This window comes from Osmia lignaria, chromosome 7 (assembly GCF_051020975.1).
Source record: "Osmia lignaria lignaria isolate PbOS001 chromosome 7, iyOsmLign1, whole genome shotgun sequence".
Classification (NCBI taxonomy): domain Eukaryota; kingdom Metazoa; phylum Arthropoda; class Insecta; order Hymenoptera; family Megachilidae; genus Osmia; species Osmia lignaria.
The window spans coordinates 2690269-2709456 of NC_135038.1; the positions used below are offsets into that span (position 1 = coordinate 2690269).

At 37.0% G+C, this 19188-nt stretch overlaps 1 protein-coding gene across 2 annotated transcripts in view; it reads left to right on the forward strand.

Moving 5' to 3' along the window:
- The first annotated feature begins 1435 nt into the window (after nt 1-1435).
- Nucleotides 1436-19188, forward strand: part of LOC117609657 (metabotropic glutamate receptor 8) — a 218235-nt gene continuing 200482 nt past the window's right edge. For both annotated transcript variants that reach the window (XM_076689003.1, XM_076689004.1), the window contains exon 1: nt 1436-2274. The gene's annotated coding sequence lies outside the window, so the exon portion shown is untranslated. The remainder of the gene's footprint in view (nt 2275-19188) is intronic.

The following is a 19188-nucleotide window of genomic DNA, read 5'->3' on the forward strand; positions in this document are numbered from 1 at the left end:
GCCATTTGGTGGATAATACAGAGCAAATTCAGCGAGTAGTTATAAGGTGGCGTCTAACTAAGAAGGCTCCCGATTTGGAATCGTAGCCAGAATCAAGCGTCAGCTTGATTACCTCACTCGAACTGCGCTGCGAAGGCAAGCGGAAAAGGCAACAACGCCGAAACGCTGAGTGAGACGCACTATGGTCATGATGTCCTTCTCTCATTCTGAATGTTGAGATTGTCCCTTTTCGCTAAGTTTTGACTGACGCCAGCCTGGATGTTTCAGCGCCCCTATTGAGGTAGGTCGTCGCGTTTAGCGCGTAGGTGCACGAGCATATCCGAATATTACCGAGCGCGGCATCGAGAGTCATTCGAGTCTCGTGATCACGCGTTTTTTTTTTCCGAGTCGCTACACGATGGTAACCGGCGAAGTCGTTTTTGTAACTTATCCACGGTATTACTTTTCAATAAAGGAACGCGTAGTAAATTGTACAGGTTAAGAATATTTCTCTGCAATCCATTCTCATTGATCCATAGCCTCAACAGGTTATGGGCCCAGGTCACGAGTGAGAGAGAATTCGCGTTCGTGAAAAGTGTGGCAAGTTGGTCGTTACAGCGTGCGAGCAAGGCATGCGGCGAAGTCGTATTTCTCCAAGTGATCACAAAATGGAGGCAAACGTTCGTGGAGAGAGGTCTGAAACAATACCGAGTGGCGAGGACGTGGAGCGAATATTTTTTTAGTTCCGGGAGTGTACGCAGAGAAGATCGGACATGCCGGACGATAATCTGGTGCGATCCGTGAAGCAGTTCGACGGCAAGAATTATCAGGCGAGGAAATTCCAGATCACCGCTGTGTTAATGGCGAACGAGATTTTCGACGTAATCGACGGAACGGGACAAAGACCCGACTACACGAATGTGGTAGCGATGAAAACGTGGGTGAAGGATAACGCCAAGGCTACGGCGATTATTGCGTCAGCGATGGAAGATGAGCAAGTGAATAGTGTGCTTGTCTGTACCACAGCGTTCGAGATGTGAAAGAAGCTGATGACTCTGCACGAGCAAAGATCGGCCTCAAATGTGGGTGCATTAACGCAGCGTTTTTGCGTCGGACTCAGTAATCCAGCACGTGAGTGCCGTACAGAACATGGCAAGACACAGTTGCGGAATCTAGGCAAGCCGATATCGAATGTAGCGGTAATTGCAAAGATTTTGTCGAGCTTGACGACAAAATTTAATGTCTTCAAGACAGCGTGGGATAATGTCGATCCACAGCGTCAAACGATTGCGAATCTGTTGGAGCGGCTGATACGCGAAGATTCGAATTTCAACAAAGAAGATGATTCGACAAGCGCGCTAGCGGTCACGAAGAAAGCGAATGCCAAGGGTAACGACAAGGACAAAAAGAAGAGGAAGCCAGAGAAAAACATAGAGTGTTTTCGCTGTCAGGAATGAGGGCATTACGCGAGTCAATGTGACAAACAGAAGAACGAGGACAAAAGCAAAGGTCAGTCGAGTAACAGTTGTGCGTTTGTATCAAACGCGAGTCGAAAACACAGAGGAACAAGTGCGGCGAGCAGTATACAACAGCAACAACCGTAGGTCGAGCAGTTGAGGCAGTTACAAGAAGCCGATAAGAGGGATGTCTGGATCACCGACCGTGGTGCGTCGGAGCATGTGACATCGAGGCGTGACTGGATCGAGGATCTACGACCGGTAACTGGGGAGTCTGTCATGCTCGGAGACGATGGCATCTGTGAGGTAGCTGGCAGCGGTAATGTAAGAAGAGAAAAGCTCGTATGCGGCGAGTGGCAGAGCGGAGTTATCGAGAATGTTCTGTTGGTACCGCGAGTTGCTCGAAATCTGTTTTCGGTTGGAATATGCACAAGTAAAGGTTTTCAAGTCAGTTTTAAGGACGATGGAGTGGTTGTGTTGCGAGGAAGTGCTACAGTTGCCACTGGAGTTAAACAAGAAAATGGCCTGTATCGGATGCTATTCAGAAGACCGATGGCTGAGCTCGAGGTGAACGTGACGGCGAGGAACACATTCACAAGAGAGCTCTGGTCGAGCTGGTGAATCGCGGGCTCGTGGACGTGAAAAATACAGCTGAATTCTTTTGCGAAGCCTGCCAGATGGGTAAGCTTCACAAACTGCCGTTTAAGAAAGAGTCAGGAGAGAAGTCTAGAATGCCAGGAGAAGTAAGCCACAGCGATGTTTGCGGGCCAATAACGGTGGAGTCACTAGAAGGCGCACGATTCTACGTGCTGTTCAAGGACGAGGCAACTGGATTCCGGTACGTCTATTTCATTCGTCACAAATCTGACGTGTATGAATGTTTTCAGGAGCTCGAGCGACTAATAGCAAATAAATTCGGTCCGCGATGCAAGAGCTCTGTATCTGTTTAAGTGAGACACCCTGTATATCAAAAACTCTTACTTTACATTTTCAGCTTATTTTTATATGTAGATTAACCGTCTTTTCAATTGTACTACTACATCGGAAGTACTCTATATATTGTAGAAAGTCTACAAAATAAATGTACTTCATCATATGATGATGAAATTAATCTTGCAATTATGAAAATGACATGTAAAACGAATGGAAAAATAGTTCTTATTAAAAATCTTATCAACGTTGCAAGTATAAGTTGAGTTAGCGGTTAATACAGACAGATCAAAAAACTTAAAACAAAAAATTATATCGGAATAATTAAAACAACTATACACTATAATACATCGTTGAATTCATAATAAATAGGCGCTTTTATTGATGGAAAAAAAAGTAAAGTTTTTCAAAACGGAGGGGGAGGGGGAATTCAATTTTGCAAAAAGGATGATTTAAAAAAAAAAACTTACACGCAGCTTTATAGACGTCAAGAAACGGTATAACTTTTATTTCAACTATTTTTTGATATCTTTTGTTGTCTACGATTTATAAGCACGTATATAGAAAGGGCGGTTCGGATAAAAGGGTTGATATCTCCCTCAAAGTGAAAAACGGGCACCAACGAATTACAGTTATCTTCATAAACAGGTCTAATAAATATTTATGCAAAGTTTCATAAAAATCGGAGTGTATCAGTCCCCGATGTTCCTTGTTAGTCAAGACCGTAGATATCGGTATCGAGTTTCGCGCAGAAGAGTCAGGAATCGATCTAGTCAGGTACACAGACGCAGATTTTGCGAGCGACGCTGAAACGCGCAGATCTACGTCTGGGTACGTGTTTCTCATAGCAGGCAGAATAATAACATGGTCGTCTCAGCGATAGAAACTAGTATCATTGAGCACGACCGAGGCGGAATATGTAGCAGCGGTTACCGCAGCAAAAGAGTTGTGTATCGACAACCAGAGCGTGATACTACTTATTAAGAACCCGGAGTTCCATAAGAGAACCAAACATATTGATATAAAATATCACTATATTCGAGAACAGGTCAAGAATCGCGAAATAGTAGTGAAGTTCGTACCCACTGAAGTACAATTAGCTGATATATTCACAAAGGCACTTCCAAGGGATAGGTTTAGTAAGCTGTACACTATTCTCGGTTTGTACTTTCATCGAGAGGCATTCGAGTCTCGTGATCACGCGTTTTTTTTCTTTTTTCCGAGTTGCTACACGACGATAACCGGCGAAGTCGCTTTTGTAACGTACCCACGGTATTACTTTTCAATAAAGGAACGCGAAGTATATTGTACAGGTCACGAATATTTCTCTGCAATCCATTTCCATTGATCCATAGCCTCAACAGCCCCATAACAAACCTCGCTCAAAGATAGTACCATAGTACTTTTTTTATGTAGAATGGTCCAAGGAGTTGATACGAGTAAAGAATAAAATGCAATTCTATTTAAATAAAAAAAGGATTTGCATTTTTTGAGTGCATCGTTGCATTCACGGAGAAAATGAAATCACAGAAAAATAGACATTATCATACTATTGAACTTTTACATAAACAGACTTATCCTGTATACTTTTATCAATTAAAAAACATTTATTTAAAGAAGTTAATAACTTTTTCTAAAAATAATTCTCAGATTGCACGTTCCCTCGGTTCTTCAGAGTTGGCATTAATTTTTCAGCAGCTACGGTGCGCTATATAAAATCCACGCGTTTGGTCAGTCAGAATTTATCGGAGCGGGACAATTCTATCATTTAGGTTGAAAGAAGGATAGCATGATCACCCTACATCTCACTCTAACCACGCGCCAATGTTTCGCTTTCGTTCTTCAGGCGTACCGTCGCGATACCTCTGGCGAGATGAGTATTTGAATGTGTTTGTAAAAATACAACAGCGCCTCAAGTATTTTTACAAACACATTCAAATACTCATCTCGCCAGAGGTATCGCGACGGTACGCCTGAAGAACGAAAGCGAAACATTGGCGCGTGGTTAGAGTGAGATGTAGGGTGATCATGCTATCCTTCTTTCAATCTAAATGATAGAATTGTCCCACTCCGGTAAATTCTGACTGACCAAACGCGTGGATTTTATATAGCACACCGTAGCACCCCTCGCTACTGACAAATATATGCCTACTCTGAAGAACCGAAGGAACGTGCTATCTGAGAATAATTGTTAGAAAAAGTTATTAACTTCTTTAAATAAATCTTTTTAATTAATAAAACTATACAGGATACGTCATGTAATGGGAACGGGTTATATCTTGAATTTGGAAAGAGATAGCAAAAAGCTGTTCATGTAAAAGTTCAATGGTATGATAGTGTTTATTTTTCTATGACTTCATTTTTATTTAAATAGAATTGCATTTCTTTCTTTACTCGTATCAACTCCCTGGAAAATTCTAGATAAAAAAGTAGTATTAGAACTAATAAATGGAGGAGCCTCGGCTCCTTCTCTCCTTCTCTCCCCTCGCTCCTATTCCCTCTCACTATTACCTATCACCTATATCTAACAGTACAATGTTTGTACGGCTCACCGACGCGGCGTGAACGTGTTAGTGAATTTGTAGCCAACTTCACTGCGACAAGTTCAATGCAACTCAGTGTACATACAAAAAAATACATACACATCGAATTGAATATCCTCCTCCGTTTCGAAGTCGGATAAAAAACACATAACATTCAATCCTTGAATAACAGAACATGGGTCAATCCAAACTTACAAAACAAATGTTGAACGTATAATTTTTAAGCGGAAGAGTTTCATACGTTTGAAGAATAATTTTCAAAAGAACGGTGTAAAATTGAGAAAATGAAACTAATATGAGATACAAAATTAAATTAAAATTGGACCTCTCTATATGGTCCGCCGTCCAAGGGTTAAAATCTATTGAATAATTATAGCACTGACAGTTTAGAAATTGAGTCAACAATGGATATTATAAAATTGTTTATATTTGAAGAAATTTAACCGTCGTCGAATAGTTTAATAGTAATTTTTTGTACATGTAACTAATGTCTCACAATCAGTTATTTCACTAACCTTCTCAATTTGAAATTCAATATCACTAATTTCTGAAATACTTACTGTGCATTCCGTTATTTAATGTAAAATATGTGTATTTAATTTTTTCTTTTATTTTCATATTAATTAAATCAATATAAAAAACAAGGTTTTTTAAAAATCTTTTTTTTTTAGATCAGTGCAAAATTTTAGTAAAAAGATAAAATAAAGTCTATTTTATTTCCAGCGCCAATTTTTTTACTGCCTCAAGCGTTATTTAACAAACGGTATTTTCAATGTTGATTATTTCAATAAATTATTCAATCGAAAATTCAGTATCACTAATTTCGCTGAAATACAATACTAAATTGATTTCATACATAACAGCATAATTTAAAAATGCAATATGCATGGGTCTATGATTATAAAATTGATCCTAAACCGTATTTCACTCATGAGTAGCCACGACCCATGATCAATGATCAGGTTTTGATAGACAGGTAATCAATGAACGTCAGATTTTAGAAGACACTCTAACAGTAAGTTCAATGCATCACTGTACTTTTAGAGACATTATTCTAAAAAAATGTCCATTCTCCACAAATAATACTAACTAAGATAGTTGTTTAAAAATTATTAATCTATCAGTTACCACAGTTTGAAATTGTTTACATTAATTATTTTTAAATTGCAGAATAACAAATATTTGAATGGTTCTCTGTTGCACTCTGAATACTTTTATGCTCTTTTATGTATGTTGTTTACTACATATGTTAGCGTCAGCACGCATGCAAGGGTCGACACGTGGCAGAGTCAATGCATTTGGGGCTTTGACCTGCTTTTCAAGGACTCTAACCGACTTCTCGGGGTTCTTTGTAATGTCGATACCCCGAGCCATATGTCTGTCATCGGACTTGGGCCGGCGGTAGTTGATTGGGGTGCGACGAATTTTAAGAGTCGCGGATGTTTTGTATATGGAATGGCGATAGAGAGTTCGATCGCCGAGCTTCAAAGAAACGCGGATGTGGCCGATGACCCAAAGTCATGGTGCTGCGTGGCGCGTGCAGAGAGATAAGAATTCGAAATAAAGGATCTCGCCACGGAGTGGGGAGGGTCCGGGGACCCTCTGGCAAGAGGACTGTGTCAAAAGACACGGCACTTACCCGAGAACCTCTGATCGATCGTGATCTCTGACACATAAATTATATCACTTTGTGTAATTTTTCAGTTTTTAACAAAATAGTAGAGATATTTTGAACACAGTCAATAATACAATGCAAATACATTGTCTTTTAAACATCGTTATCAAAAAAAAAAAAATCGGGTAATCTTAAGTTCAGTAACTACGAGGGTTATAAAATTAAACTTCATGTGTTAATTGTATTAACACCGTGATACATCGAAATAAAGTATTACAAATTTCAACCCCAAAGGATTATTAGATTAATAACTTTACGACATAAGTACAGGAGGCTCTCGTTATATTGCCGCATGAGGGATTCAATTTTCACATGCATTTTCAAATACGCTCGTGCCACTTTTCTACCGCCATAGTCTACAAATACAATACATTCCCCTGCCTCTCGAATGATAGCTTGGAAAATTTTATGTTTCTACAAATCCAGCTGCGGCAATATAACAAGAGTCTACTGTATCATAGTATTTTTTTTGTAAAGAACCTGCATCCAAATACTCCACACAGTGTTGATATAAATGAAAATAAAATATTACGTTTTATATGCTAGATTCATTTTATAATTATTATTACCTAATCCTTCAGAATTACATTAAAAAAAATGATGTTTTATCGTTTCACTATAAACCTGCTTCTTTATGATGCAGTTTGGATCATCAGGGTTGGACTTAGAAATTTTATCGCCCCATACAATAATATATAATATTTTACCGAGCTAGTAAAGAAAACTCATACAATGAAATCTTAATAAATTCTGAATAATAGTATTGTTTAATAAAAATTCATAAGTTAATGAAAAATAATCATAAATTATATATTTTACAGAAGAATGGAGAGACAGTTAAAAGAACAAATGGAAATGATTATGATACTATATAGTAATTCCCTAAGTATTTTAAGAAATGTACTCTAATTTAGGATATTATTAATGAAAGTAATTTATTAAAGGAAAGTATCTCTAAGAGCTGATTAAAAAATCATTATTTGCGAGCAAATGGCAAAAGCGAATAGGATGACGCATGACTGACAAGGGAAAGTAGTATGGGATATGAGAGGGAAAGTGAGTGAAAGAGGGAAAACGAGTGAAGAGCGAAAGGTATGTGAGTAGCGAAATGAAAGAGCAGAGTGAGCTAGGTAACGCATGAGAGCAAGAGTGTGGAACATTAATTAAGTATTTTTTTGAACGAGCAGTCGCGGCTATTTCGCAGCCCTTTTTTCCCCCCTAATACATTTATTTTATTACTTTTTTTATGGTTACTACATTTGAATTTCGTATAGTTTAGACCAATTTTACTGCCCCCAAAAACTTGCCGCCTCGTGCAAGAATACGTGTTGCACTGTCAACTGAACCGGCCTTGTCTAGCATTACGTATTTACAACTACTGCTCATCGCTATACATTTTACAGTACAAGAGTAAGAGTCCATTGTAAAGTGCCCTACACTCGACGAGACGTGCCCCGAGGTATGCCTCGTGAGGGTGGATCTCTCGCTGGCGAGCGTGGTAAGAAATATGCTCGCCGGCGAGGATCAGTGGAGGGCGATGACCTCCTTCTGCGAGGAGGTCATCGCCATGAAGGAGGAGAGGACGCCGTCGGGGAAGGCCCCCGACGGCACAGTAAGCTGAGAAGGACGGGGCGGTGGGTTTTGATAATCCTGCCCACCGCCCCCAACAGGATGAGGGGGAGGGGAGCTTCCGCTTCCCCCCCAGGTTAGATGTAGTGGGGGGAGGCTTCGGCCTCCCCCAGGGGAATAGGAGGGGGGAGGGGCTTGCTCCTCTCCCCCATCGCAGATCGGCGGCTTCTTGCAGAGTCGTTGGGCCGCACGCGGCCATTGCACGCGGCCCGAGGAGTAGCCGGCGCCGGGTGTGGCCCCCGTCGTCGGCGGAGTTGGCACTAAGGGGGAGGGTCAAAGGTTAGAGTTAGGGTCAAAGGTTAGACCCTCCCCCGTGATGGGGCGCTATGCGCCAAGGGTGGTTGGGTCCCGGTGTTGTTCGTTAGAGCTCCCGGGGCCCTTCCTTCCGCCCAGTGCGGGTCACCGTGGGGGTTTTAGCCGGTAAAAATCCGGCACTACCCTCGGCCTCTCCCCAGAGGGGCTGGGGGCGTCTTTGGAAGATTTCCCCCGCGAAAAAAAAAAAGGTATGCCTCGTGACCAAGTCTCCGGCTAGTGACTGATTTACATTCCGACCATGCCTCTGGGAAGACCTAAACACAATAAAATTTAGTCTCATTGTCAGAGATCTGTGTTTTGAAACATGTCTCGAGGCAAATCTCATCGTGTGTAGGGCACTTAACACATAATGGATTGTTGGTAAACAATGTTTTGCCCTATGTGCCAGGCATTGACGATGTGTCAATCAGTCACTATCGCCATATCAAAGGTTGAAATCCTTGCCTGATTAATGATACCATCACGAGTCCTTAGTTGCATATTGACACAATATGACCTTCATAATTTTCCGGTGGCAATGTTGCTTAATAGCTACGGCACAATATTAATCCTTTGCGAATGATCGACGCATATGTGTGCCCAAACATATTTGTCAGAGTAATTAATAATTCTGTACATATTTCGTTATATTCTATAGAAAATATAGCTATAAGTGTAGATAGTAAAGATTTATAATATATGCTTTGAAGAATGAAGTTATTACTTCTGTTACTTTAAATTGATAATACTCCGAGCAAGCTTAACCTTTAGCTTCCATACTGGGACGTTTAAGACCCCAACCACTAACAAGGGAACTACCCAAGTGTAACTTGCCACCTTGTAGAGCTCGTCGAATTGAACACACCTATACCCCATTTTGGGGGCAGACGGCTAATTGTTTAAAATATATTAACAATTAAAAAGTTAGTTACTCCTTACATTGAGAAGTATGACAAACTCACACATACAAACGGTTAGCTCCGCGGTAAAACGAATGACTCGCAATGACTAAGTAAGGGGCAGAAGATTATAAATTTATGTACAGCAAATTTGTATATAACAGATCAAAACTGAAATTGCAGAAAATAATTGTGTGTAATAACAAATAAACGAGTGTAAGTTTCGAATGCAGTAAGGATGCAAATGTACGTACTGGATAGAAAACATAACTTAAATTTTATAAAAATTGCAGCGTATGTAATTAATTATTAACAAATGCAATGATTATAGCACAGCTGTAATAGTTATTCAGAAAAAGACAAATTATAATAATAAAAAAAAAAAACAAGTTGGGAACACTGGATTTGAACCGTCGATCTTTAGATTGCGAGTCATGCGTTTTACCACGGAATTAACCGTTTGTATGTGTGAGTTTGTCATACTTCTCAATGGAAAGAGTAACTAACTTTAATTGTTAATATCTTTCAAACAATTAGCCGTCTGCCCCCAAAATGGGGTATAGGCGTGTTCAATTTGACGAGCTCTACAAGGTGGCAAAGTTTCATTAATAAGTGAGTGTTATACTTGGGTAGTTCCGCTTGTAAAATATTTCTTGCAAAGAAGCTATTCATTGCTTTAATCTAAAAAAGTTTCTAGATAATTTTTGAAAGTTGTTTTAACATATCTCATCCCTAATCTTAGTAAAATTAAATATTGAATATGAAAAACAAAATTGGAAAACGTAGAAAAATCGAAAAATGAGTTTTCACAAAAAAATTCATAACTTTTTCAAATTTTCACACAAAGAGCGAAAGTTTTAGTTGGACAGTCTTAAGATTGAACATTTTATAGGGAAGAATAGTACAAAAGTCGTGGTTTCAAAAAAGGTATTTATTTTGAGAAGTAGAGGGGCGAATTTTAGCCAAAAGTGGCTTAAATCGAAGCTGAATTAGTTGGGGTCGTCTCATATCCCACAGTGCCAGCTAAGGGTTAAGAGTGCTCCGTCCCAAAAGGGTTAATTAGCATGTTAATCAACAGTCTGAATCAGGAGCGGATTAGTGACATGATCGGCCCTAATTTTAAAAATTAAATATGTCCCAAATTCCTGCCAACCTAGCGGGAATTTTCCCGAACTTCCAATGGGCAGTTCGCTCCTGGTTCAAATAGCAAATAGAACAATGCACACATTTTGAAATTTTCTGTGAGTTTAGTACTTGTTAGGTCTTTACATTTCAACTGCTATTTTTCATAACGCAAGTCACGTTTCAACTTCTGCTTAACTAATGTAAATGATAGTGTAAAGCCGATCTCCGGAGTATCGACGCAATTCTGCCTCTTCCCTGTATCGTTGTCCAGTACTGAAAATCAACCCTCAGATGGCAAACGGAAAAATTTAGCAGCACCGCAGAGTATTCCTGTGGAGTTTACTTTGGTTAGGTCGGCCACCGCTTAAGAGTGTTTCCTTACGTGACCGCCGCCGCGTCTACAAGGAATCGGACTCACTACTTACGTACTCATTCAATTCAAAGTGTATGTACCTACTCACAGATCTAACAAGTCAAGTTAAAAATAGAAATTTTGCTTCATGGAATTCACATACTACTTGACTTTATTATTGTACAATTATATTTGAAGTAAGGACGGGTGATGCAGTTACTAACATTCTAAATTTCGTGTTAAAATTATTTTAATTATCTTCTACATTTCTCAAAATACTTATACTAATTTACTCGAGGAAAATCTGTAGTTTTTAGATTGTACGATATTTTAGACACCCTGTATAATAAAAGGTTCTAACCTATCTTATCTAAAGGGTCTAGCCGTATAAGCATAGTGAATCGGCCCCAGTAACAATTTCGGTTGATATTGATATCACATATTGCTTTTTGCCTAAACAACAATTGTGTGCAATTTCAACCCCCTACCCCCTCTGATAAGGGAGATATGAGGGTAAAACCCAAAACCTTTACCATTTTTTTTCTCGGAAACTATTTAAGATATTTGATCACGTTAAAGTGCAAATAGTAGGTATTCATTAGTTGTATATCATATTTTTTTTTCAAAATTTTTATTCGATGATTAAGGGTTGAAAATTAATAAATAAATCTTTGAAAATGATTTTTATAAACAATCCCTTGGATGACACCCACCGAAAAAATTAAGAATAATCCTTTACTATTTAACTATTATCTATAAAAATTTCAAGAGTGTCGGATTGGTACATCATAGTTAAAAATAAATAAAACCAATGCAACGCCCTTTCATAAGGCAAAGCCGGCCTGAACGTTAGAGGCGCTCAACCTAACCGACCTACAGGGGAATACGTAGCGCCGACCCGCCACGTTTCTCGTACCAGAAACAGCTCTCAGAAAAGTATGAGCTCTTCTTTCCCTAAACTGTGTGTTAATTAACAGTCATTTATTTAAATAATATATTAACAATTTAAATTTTTTAATTAAGTTTTCTGGTCTTAATTTTTAACGTCCGTGTTTTCACGGTGTTTCTCGTTTTAAGTATGTGGGAGCCCTAAAAAGAGCTGATTATGTTGTACGTTACAAATGGCACCCTTATATAAATGCAACTAAGGTGTTCCTCGTTTTAAGTATGTGGGAGCCCTGAAAAGGGCTGATTATTAAGCCCTAAAAAGAGCTGATTGTGTTATGTATTGTCAGGTTGAAGTATATGATTTGAAACAGAAAACACAAAAACTTTTTTTAAAAAAACACGCTTGTAAATAAATTTTAATCTTCGTCGCTATTTTCATCAATAACTGGAATAATGTTAGTTTTGTCAAATAAGTGAGTTAAAATTTCGGACGGTTTAACTATTCTGGATTTATAACGCGCATGGGATAAATAATAAATGATCGCGACGACGTGGGAGCAACAACCTACCGTTCTGTTACCATTCGGACAATCGCATGCATATTGGTTTATACCCGCGTAACTATTTACGTTTGATTTGTATTCTATGTAACAATTGTAAGTTTTACCGTTTATATGTCGCGACCGAACTTTCATTTTTATAATGTTATTGTTTTGTTGTAAATATTGTACATTTAACGCGTCATGTTCGTCCAATAATTCCGCAAGATAACGTTTTTACCGCGAGATTTTAAAGTTTGGAAATTCTATCCAATTAACGACTCCTCTATATTCGGCAACAAGAGGGAACAAGACAGTGGACACTAAAATCATGGACTCAGGATCGTACGCTTTACCCTTTATGATGCGTCTATTTACACGCCAATTTAGGCTCCGTGATTGCGTAAAAAAGTATCAGGGCATATAAACCGCATTGGAAAATACACCATTTTACCATAAAACGCGCTTAACTCTTTTCTGGACACCCATATACTTAAAACGAAGGTCACCTTAATTGCAGCCATTTCCAGGTAGTACTGGTACGCTATAATATAATTAACCCTTTTCAGGGCGACCATATACTTAAAACGAGGAAAATCTTAGTTACAACTATTCACAGGTACCAGCTACAATTTAATTAAAAGTAATACGTACGTGAAAAGGTAAAGACGGAAATAGTTATAGAAGTCTATGTTCTTTACAGCGTTGAATAGAATGATATTGCATTTATAACTGTGATACCTTCTTTGACTATTAAAAGGACAACTAATGGCATCTAACACAGTGCCATTGTTCAAGACATGATATAAATCTGTGATTTAGGGCTCCCACATACTTAAAACGAGAAAGACTGTGAAAACACGGACGTTAAAAGTTAGTACCAGAAAACTTAATTAAAAAATTTAAATTGTTAATATATTATTTAAATAAATGACTGTTAATTAACACACAGTTTAGGGAAAGAAGAGCTCATACTTTTCTGAGAGCTGTTTCTGGTACGAGAAACGTGGCGGGTCGGCGCTACGTATTCCCCTGTAGGTCGGTTAGGTTGAGCGCCTCTAACGTTCAGGCCGGCTTTGCCTTATGAAAGGGCGTTGCATTGGTTTTATTTATTTTTAACTATGATGTACCAATCCGACACTCTTGAAATTTTTACAGATAATAGTTAAATAGTAAAGGATTATTCTTAATTTTTTCGGTGGGTGTCATCCAAGAGATTGTTTATAAAAATCATTTTCAAAGATTTATTTATTAATTTTCAACCCTTAATCATCGAATAAAAATTTTGAAAAAAAAATATGATATACAGCTAATGAATACCTACTATTTGCACTTTAATGTGATCAAATATCTTAAATAGTTTCTGAGAAAAAAAATGGTAAAGGTTTTGGGTTTTACCCTCATATCTCCCTTATCAGAGGGGGTAGGGGGTTGAAATTGCACACAATTGTTGTTTAGGCAAAAAGCATTATGTAATATAAATATCAACCGAAATTGTTACTGGGGCCGATTCACTATGCTTATACGGCTAGACCCTTTAAGTACAGTGGTACCTCGGTATACGTCTGCTTTGGAATACGTTCAATTCGGAATACGTCCTGATTGGACGTGACAAATTTTACTCAGTATACGACTTCTGTTCGGTATACGACATAAATTTTTTGTGTAAATTTTGCGTCATTTTTAAATAATTATATCAGAGGAAAAATTAAATTAATAATCAATTATATTCGGACTGACCTATCATACAAGTAAGAATATCATATAACAAACTATAACCGCAAAACAGGAGGCAATGAAGTTTATTCCATTTGGTTTGTTATTTTAGAATCTATCATTAGGTTACATTTATATTTTACAAATTAATTATGTTAAATAAACCAATGAATATTTTTTATAAACTTCTAGGAAATCGTTTAAATGCTGTTCATAATATAAACAGTGTTTAAATTATTTTACAACCTCATTAATGTAGGTATAATATCTGTTCGCGTTTCGCGTTTCTTTTATATTGGATCGAGCGGTAGGATTTGAATTTGACGCCGCGAGAAGGGAGGCATGCGTGTCAACGCCACGCTGCAATACGCAGGCGCGAACAGTGTGGAGGTGGAAGGGACGGTCCGGGATTGGGCCCAGGCTTTTTCCTCACCACAGCCGACTCTAGTACTAGCCATGCTGAACAACGTGGCAACACCGCCCACGTGACAATCGGGAGTCCTATTTTCAAAAACAGAGTCCTGTGCTCGGAATTGTAATTAACGTCTCTTTTAATTAAAAGCTGTAGTAATATACACTATTTTGTGTTAATTATGTATAAACAATACATAAACGTTGCAACTATGGCAAGTAGAAGTGATGTGGTAGTATAAAATTGTTATAAATGTGATATATATTTTGTGTACTCTCGAAGTAGTTTGGTGTTGTGAAGCATGATATTTAAAATATTTACAGTGGTTTCAAGAAAATTTAGGTATGAAGCAAAATGCAACCATCTTTGGATCAAATTGAAACATTTAAGAATTGATAAACGTGTATATAAGTTAATAAAAACCTTGAAACAAGCGAAATTATTGGAACGAAACCAAAGAGGTTATGTGAAGTCCAGAGAGTAGTCGGGAATCTGACGACGTTGATTGGCTGAGAGTCTGGGAGTCCGGGAGGCAGATAGAGTAGGGTAGGTGTTGATATATTCAGACCGGACTCCCGCGGTGTTGCCATTTTTACTTCAGCACGGCTAGTACTAGAGTCGGCTGTGTCCTCACATGAGACTAGGGTTTTTTACGGCCGGTATCCACTAGAGTCATCATTTCTATTCATAATAATAAACTCATTTGTTTTCCTTTCTTCTTTTTAAAATCTAATTTTTGTGTTTCATTTATCTTCGGCGACAACAATCATACCTCGTTTCCCCTCCCCTTATTATTGGGTTCCAATATTCGGAACAATATCAATAGGAGCTTTTTTTTACATGAGAACGAATTAATCATTTTTACATTACTTCTTATGGGAAAGGTTGGTTTGGGATACGTCCTGTTCGGTATAAGTCCAAACATCAGGAACGGATTAAGGTCGTATACCGAGGTACCACTGTATTTCACGCATGGTCCTATTTACACTATGTTGCATGTTTACATAATGTACCTATATTTTTTAAACGAAAGAGCTTCAAAATTAAATTAAAATTAGGGCTCTCTCCATGGTCCGTCGTTTGAGGGTTAAGTGATGAAATAATGGTGCAGAAATTAAGAAAGAAAATAGGGATTGCAATATTAAGAATTGAACCCAGGACTTTCACATTAATTGCTGTATCAGTTGTTTAGTTACTACATTACTGTCAATCCTCTAACATCATAGTCCTACTTGAGATCCCAACCTTATAGTAAAATAGAGTCAAGATGGAAATGTGAAGGTGAAGTTTGCTAGAAATAAAATATTAGTGGTAATAAAACTTGAAAATAAAAGCAGTTGTTAGCGTGAAACCTACAAAGAAAGATACATCATTAATTCACAAGTACCTAACCTCTGCGAGAGTGTCCTGAAACTCCTACTTCTTGTTACGTAAGCAATCATCTCCTAACCTTTGTACAATGAAGAACATAAAGTCTTGAACTTTGAATGCAGCGGGACATTGTTAGATTAGACAGATTGTGTTATAATCTTTCGCTATTTATCAAGTCATTCATACTAATTCTCTGAGATCGACGGATCAACTCTCACATCGGTCCTTGCCACCGCCTTTGAAACCTTAATGTAACTTTTCAACAACTTAATATTTGAATAAAACCTGTTGGGCTTCATTGATTTGAAGTGCAGTATATCATTGAATCAGCGAACGAGGCTTCGCCACTTTGCAGAGCACCGCGTTATAAGCTTTCCTTTGTTGCCTCTTTTCCTTATTATTAAATGTTATTTAATCCTATTTACAATAAATTTCAATTTTTAAACCAAGTTTGTTAATTAAGGGGTTACCGAAGATTTGACAGCTTCCAAAATTTTAATTCGGCCCTGCATTGAATTATTGTAATTATTCACTGAATCGATTAGAATTGTTTATGATAGCATCGCCCATCAATTAATATGTATTCACTTTTCAATTATTTGCTTTCAAGTTAATTATTTGTGTAGTACAAATATTTATAAAATAGTAGGTGGCTGAAATGGTTTTCTATTAGCAATAAAGTGAAGTAAATAAATATATCACGTTCAATTTAGAAATGTTAACATGGTTGTATCACAAACATTTTATTATACAAATGTTTTAAAATTTAACTGGATATAAATAATAATGACACGTGAAATTGTGATAAGGTTAAGTATATCAAGACGAAGGTAATAGCATTTTAAATTATAACATTTAATATGAGTAGGATGGAAAACGTATTTGTTGGAGCTATTACACTCGGGATAAAATCAGGCTTCTATAGAGAAAATTGTGATATAGCAGAAGTAAGAATTTGACTATATCAATATTGAAAGTGATTTAGAAAAAGAAAAAAAAAGAATAAAAATCCCGGAACATTTCCATTTTCCCCGAGGAAGCCCGATTTGATCGTGAGTGTAGGAAAAAATCATAAATCTTCAAACCGAATCGCAAATGTGAAGGAGCTCATTAAATGGAATTGTCAATTCCAGAAGAAATGACTTGTTATTATATACCATACACGTCTAATTTAAAAAAAGTAATTTTTTTCTGGGAGGAAAGTACCTACTAATTTTGAAGATTAAATTGTTTTTTAAGGAGGTTGGTAAGTAAATTTGAGTTTTTTACATTAATTAGAAATTATAACATGAAATAAACTGTACACTGTTCTGACACAACACTTTAGGAGGTACATATTAATACAGGGTGTTCCAAGTTTTTTACGCCAAACTTTACCAGCATATGATGTACTTAAAAATAAGAAAATAACGTTATATAAACATAGGCTCTGAAATGCTTTGTTAAAAAATTATAACAAAAATACAAAATAATAATGAATTCATGTAACTGGTCGATCAAATGGTTTCGTCGACACAGTATAAGAACATATTGCTATTTTTCACAGATGTCAGTTCTACACTCATTATAACGAATAATATTTTAAAGTGCGTTCGTTCACAACCACGACCGAGTGCAGTTGAGAGCCAACGCTCTCATGGTTGAGCGCGCGCTCTGATTGGCCACTATTTTTTGTTAATAATTCAAAAACGGAACTTCAACCAATATTTTGGTAAGGGAAAAGTTATTCAGAATTACTCCAGCAATCCCCCCATTTCCGGGTGTTACAAGAGTTATGAGACACCCTGTATACAGAAGGTTACATGAAACTTGGCCAAGCTATATTTTTGAAACTATAGAAGATAGAAAAAATTTGTATTAGATAAAATTAAGTGGTGTCAAATAGAGCATTGTGTAATCCATGTATCAGTTCCAGAAGTGGGGGCATTTCCAAGATTTCAGGGTCAACTTCTTTTTTTAAATAGGATTAGATATTTTTTTAAACGTTACTAGATGCATCTTTTTATTCTCTATAAAAAAGAATTGAGGTACTTGGATAAAAAAATGATTAGTTCAGAAGATATTTTACAGACATGATACAGTTGGTGATAAACACGAGCGGAGTCGTAGAGAAGGAACGCAAAAGTCCAAATTCTGAATACGATCCAGTAGACTCTCGTTACAATGTCATGTAAGAAATTTGACTTTCACACGAATTTTCAAGCATACTACTGCAGCTCTTTCACTATCATAGCCTAGGAAAATGATACACTTCAATTTTCACTCTCTCTCTCTAAATGAGAGCTTGAAAGCTTTAGATATTCTCCGCTCTTACAACCCTACCCGCGGCACTATAACGAGCGAGTACTATACAATGTTAAAGAATTGATGTTAAAATATCTACTAAACTAATCATTTTTCGACCCAAGTATCTTAATTCATTTTAATAGAGAATAACAACATGTATCCAACGACGTTTAAAAAACTATACAAATCCATTTTAAAAAATGAAGTTGAACTTAAAATTTCGGAAATGTCCTCGCTCCTGGAACTGATATGTGCACCACACGATGCTTCATTTGACGACATTTAATTTTATCTAATGAAATATTTTTCTATCTTCTATAATTTCAAAACTATACCTTGGTCCAGTAGCGTGGAACACTCTGTACAAACTACAGAATGTGTTAGAATGATTGATTGCCAAGAATAATACTTCTCCACTCTCAATTACTTGCTTTTTTCGCGTGTAATTATCACTCTCAATTTCCCTTCCTCATCTTTACAACCAAGCAACTTTCATTCTGCAAATCATTACATGAAAAATTGTTAGATACTCTTCGTAGAAAAAGAATCGAACAATAACTACAGTACACAAGTACGATCATTATCTACATTTCAAAAGAAAAGGAATCACAAGAGAAATCTTGTTAGTTTTTATAAGAACATAAAATATCATGGACATATAAGTATTTGCAAAAGAATTTATTTAATATTTTAAAAAATGTTGAACGTTATGATTATTGATTTTACATCTACATAAAAATCTTGCAAAAACATAAAGTCGTGGCATTTAATACCTTCAACCCGACATTAAAAACTTCAAAAATTCAAAAATTCAGAAGTTCAATAAAATTATAAATTCTAAAATTCTACTATTCTAAAATTCTAATTTACCGTAAGTGCATATGAAATGAATGTATTTATTTATTGAACATTTTAATGAAAAAACTATTTTTTTATGAAATAGATCGCAAGATGTTGAGGAATAATTCTTATTTTGGTTACATTGCCAGAAGAAACCCATTGGTAAGTGCAATCAACAGGAAAAGAATGCGGTGAACTTGCCAAAAGATACGTTAGGTTATACCTATTGATTTTTAGCACAATGTTAGATTTT